Source organism: Orycteropus afer, unplaced genomic scaffold (genome assembly GCF_000298275.1).
Source record: "Orycteropus afer afer isolate SDZICR_OR568_19922 unplaced genomic scaffold, OryAfe1.0 scaffold00027, whole genome shotgun sequence".
NCBI classification, from domain to species: domain Eukaryota; kingdom Metazoa; phylum Chordata; class Mammalia; order Tubulidentata; family Orycteropodidae; genus Orycteropus; species Orycteropus afer.
This window is the reverse complement of record NW_006921614.1, coordinates 3,797,305-3,802,449: the sequence shown is the minus strand read 5'-3', so window position 1 is coordinate 3,802,449 and position 5,145 is coordinate 3,797,305.

Sequence of the window (5,145 nt, the reverse complement as noted above, 5' to 3'; positions counted from 1 at the left end):
TCCCTGAAATGATGAAAGATGAGAATGTATCCATCCAGGAAGTCCAACGAACACCAAACAGGATAGACCCCAAAAGAAAATCACCAAGACACATCATCATCAAAATGACCAAAACCAAAGATAAAGATAGAATCCTGAAAGAAAAGCCACACTGAGGAGGTGATATTTGAGGAAATACTTGAAGAAGGTGAGCCATATACATTTCAAGACAGAAGAGCATTCTTTTCAGGGTAAACAGCAAGTGCAAAGGCCTTGAGGCCGAAGTGTGCCTGACTTGTTCTAGAAATGGGGAACATATCATAAGGGAAAAAGTAGAAGAGATCAGGTAATTCCAGGCATTTTAGGCCTTTGAGTGAGATGGGAAGATATTAGAAGGTTTTGAGCAGAGGAGTAGTATGAGAGATCTAACTTCTATTTTAAAAGGATCACTCTGGTCTCTGTAGAACTAACTAGGGATTATTTGGCTGCTTCTCTTTTTGGATCACTCTCTGGGAGAAGTACTCTATTAGGCAAGTATACTTGCTGACTTTGCAAATTGAATTTTGATTGTTTGACAGATTTTCATGTTAATGGATTATTGGCTCTACAGTTATTTTCCATTAGGAGAGAGGAGCTTTTGGTCTTTTTGCCAAAAGCCAGGGACATAGTTTTGTCAGTTGTAAATATATCTGATTTTCTATCATTTTTTTAATTTTCTAATCCCTCCAAATAACAGATGTTTCTAAAAGTTCTTAAAGTTTCCTATGAGCAATCTGGATACTTTTGTTTGAAGCACAAATCACAGCTACTTCCTTTGCTGCTGTAGTTCTCATTCTTCCTTTGATGGAGCAGTGTGTGAACAGAACTTTCATCAGCCTGTGGAGAAGCCCAGAAATTCCTACAGTTGAACATGGTCTTTTGATTGAACAGACAGGAACTTTGGCAAAAGTTAGCCAAACCAAACTCACTGCCATCAAATCAGTTCCAACTCATAGCAGCCCCCTTTGGGTTTCTGAGGTGATAAATCTTCACAGAAGTAAATTGGCCAGTCTTCCTTCTGTGAAGTGGCTGGTGGGTTTGAACTACCAGCCTTCTGGTTAGTAGTCAAATGCCTTAGGCACTATGCCACCAGAGCTTCTTGCTCTTGGCCCAGATCTGCTTAAATATTCACCCGTAGTTAATGAATATTTAACAATATTGTTATTGTTGGACAATATTGTTATTGGTTGAAGACATCAAATTTTCTTCTGTTTTATCTGTAACTAATTTTAAGAATGAACAAATCTGTCAGGAAGTGCACCTGAGATGCTCTTTGGAAGTAAGAATGGCCAGATTTTGTCTCTTGTACTTTGGTCATATTGTCAGAAGGGATCAATCCCTAGAGGAGGATATCATGCTTGTTAAAGCAGAGCGTCTGCAAAAAAGAGAAAGATGCTAAATGAGGTGGATTGACACTGGTTGCAGTGATGGGCTGTAGAAGGCAATGATTGTGAGGAAGGCACAGGACTAAGCTAATGTTTAGTTTTGTTGTATGTCGAGTCACGATGAATCAGAACTAATTGATGGCATCTAACAACAACTTTATGAAAATGAACTCAAGATGTTGAATAACATAGTTTGATCCTGAGTTGTTTAAGAAAATGTCTACTTTATTCAGTTTAATTTAGTGCAGATAGATTGCTGTTTCTTGGCCATGGACATGCATGTGGCTGTGATTTCATCAACCTTTTGTCTCAGAAAATGAAAAGATAAAATAAATGGTTCTTTCAGAAGCTGGTGAAAGAACATCTCAAATATCATGTGCTCTGGGTTGACATTTCCAAAAAATTTATTTCATTTTCAAAAGTTTGACAGTCTTTTCAGATTTTCTGTTTATCAATACAGATTGTAAAGAAAGACCCTGACCATTTGGAGCTTTGATTTCTGAAATGTATTTTTTGATGATGAACTAGTTGCAAGGATCAATAGTTTAAGCAAATTCTACTTCTCAAGAGTATTCATGTGAATATTTTTTGTGTCCACATGGAATGAGTAAGATTTTTAACTGTTGGTGATAATTAGCAAAGGCTCACCACATTCTATTCCTTGAGTTAGATTAGGATATCACATTCCCCACAATTTGATTGAAATATTTAGCTTCCATATCCTTTGGGCTTATGTTACCTGGTGTTCTAGGTAACATAAAAACTTAAATATTCTGGGAGGAATTGTAATTTCAGATACCATATGATTTTAAGCCAGTTTCTGAAGGAAAGGATGATTGTCTTGTACCAATGCCCTCTAGAGGTCTTAGTCCTAGTTGATGGTGTTGTGAAAGCCCCTGGAGTTGGGAGAATCTAGAGACTCTAGACTTGAAAATTTGTGTGTGTGTGTGTGTGTGTGTGTGTGTGATTTGGGTGAGAGTTTACAGAGCAAATTCGTTTTCCATTTAACAGTTCCACATATTTTGTTTCATGATATTGATTGCAATTACCACAATTTAACAGCTTTCTTCCCACTTTCTCCCTGTGGTTATCTTTTCACTGTTCCCTTCTTTCCTGTGCATTCTCTGAGCTATCTCCCTGTGCGAACACTGCCCTTCTGATCTCCCAGGATTGATTAATCTAAGGAGGGTACCTACCTTGTATAATTAATCACCTTGTAGGCCTATCTGTTGTTTGGCTGGAAGCCATGAGAGTGAATTCAATTCCAGGTCCAAAGGGAGACAAGGGGCCATAGTCTCAGGGATTTCACCAGTCTCTATTAGACCACTAAGCCTGGTCTCCTTTTTTTTTTAAGATTTTTAGTTCTACATTTTCCTCCCACTCTGTCTAGGACCTTCTGTTCTGATCCCCTTCTGAATGGTTGAGAGTGGTAACCTGCACCGTCTAGTGCTGGCTTTAGGGTCATGTAGGCTGAGGTTTGCATGGTCCACTAGTCCCTTGGATTAATTTTTTCCATGCTAGACTTGGAGATTTTTGGGGTTTGTTTTTCAGCTTTCGTTTAATTTCTTCATCACTCCACATCTCTGCTTCAGTTGCCCATAGATCATGATCTTGTAAATTACCTAAATAGAGCTGCCACACTGCTACAAAATGTTTTTCTCCATTTTTTTCCCCAAAATGGTAAAAGTAGGAGCTCTGGTGGCATAGTGCCTAAGGCATTTGACTGCTAACCAGAATGCTAGCAGTTCAGACCCACCAGCCATCCTTGGAAGGAAGATTGGGTGATCTACTTCCATAGTGATACTGCCTCAGAAACCCAAGGAGGGGTTGCTATGAGTCGGATCTTACTTGACGGCAGTGAGTTTGGTTGGTTTTTTTTGTTTGTTTTTTGTTTTTTGGTAAGAGTGTCCTCTAATGTATGAGTACAGCTACCTCTAGATCTCTGAGATGGGTTTCTCTGTCTTATATAAGTGTTACTTAATAGTTTGGTTTAAAGGTTGATTGACTTTCATGTCTTTGGTTGAAACCTTTACAAATTTTGTGTACAGTATAGCTGTCATGAAGTCATGTAATTTGGTTGTGAAAATAGGTCCTTTTGGACCAAAGAATTATTGGAGTCAGATGCTGGAGTGAGTAGCTGGAGAGAGAGGAGATCAGAGAGTGAGATGTTTAATGTTGTCATTAAGAATGGTTGCCCTTGTTACTAGTGCATAGGGTACAGCCATGGTTGTTAGTGGCTAAAGTAGGGTAGTGGACAAAAGCAGAGAGACCTGCAAGGAACTGAGCCAGGGCTTCATCCTGTAGGGATGTTTAAATCACTGGTAATTGTGACAAGTACGGTTTTAGAGTGTCAGGGAGATACATGCAACACAGAGGGAAAGCAAGTGGTGTCTCATGACATGAGATTGAGAGGGTAGCAGGGGAAGCAGTGCCCTTAAAGCAGAGCTGAAGTTAGGTGGAGTAAGTAAAAGGAAACCCTCCATGGAGAGTTTGAGGGTATAAGGTTTTTGGGTGATGTCTGGCCATGAGTTCCAGAGGGCACCAGGGAAGGGTTCAAAAATAAGAGAGGCAAGAAGGGTCTATTTTTCATTTGACTTCAGGTGGAGATCCTAATGTGGGGTTGGATGCATCAGGTTCTCAGATCATGGTGCCAATGAGTAGAGTTTGAAAGAACAAAGGGATACTGCATGGTTTAAAATCTGGAAGGGAGTGTGTCACGGTTGTATCCTTTCCCCATACTTATATATTCTGTATGCTGAGCAAATAATCTTAGAAGCTGGACTGTATGAAGAAGAACATGGCATCATGATTGGAGGAAAATTCATTACCAACTTGCAGTGTGCAACCGACACAACTTTTCTTGCTGAAAGTGAGGATGACTAGAAGTGCTTACTGATGAAGATTGAAGACTACCTACGGTCTGCAGTATGGATTACACCTCAATATAAAGAAAACAAAAATCCTCACAACTGGTCCAATAAATAACTTCATGGTGGATGGAGAAAAGATTGATGTTGTGAAGGACTTCATATTACTTGGTTCTATAATCAATACTAATGGAAGCAGCAGATGATGTATTGCTCTGGGAAAATCTGCTGCAAAAGACCTCTTTCGAGTGCTGAAGATCCAAGATGTCTCCTTGAAGACTAAGGTGCACCTAACCCAAGCCATGGTATTTTCAGTCGCTTACATGCATGTGAGAGCTGGACAATGAATAAGGAAGACCAAAGAAGAGTAGATGCCTTTGAGTTGTGATATTGGTGAAGAATACTGAAAGTACCATTGACTGCTAAAAGAACTAACAAATCTGTCCTGAAATAAATGCAGCTGGGATGCTCCTTGGAAGCAAGAATAGACAGATTTCGTCTTACCTACTTTGGTCATGCTGTCAAAAGGGACCATTCCCTGGAGAAGGATATCATGCTTGGTAAAGTGGAGTGTCAATGAAAGAGGGGAAGCCCTCAACAAGATGGATTGACACAGTGGCTGCAACGATGGGTTCAAGTATAGCAAGGATCATGGGACTGGCACAGGACCAGGCAGTGTTTTGTTCTGTTGTACATAGGGTTGCTATGAATTGGAGACAAATCAACGGCACCTAAAAACAACAACAACTATAGAGATAATATACCTACCACGTGAAGTTACTGTAAAGGATCATGAAAAGAGCCAATGGGGAACTTTATTTATTTTAAAAAAGATTATTTTTAATTGTGTTTTGGGTACAAATTTACATAGTAAA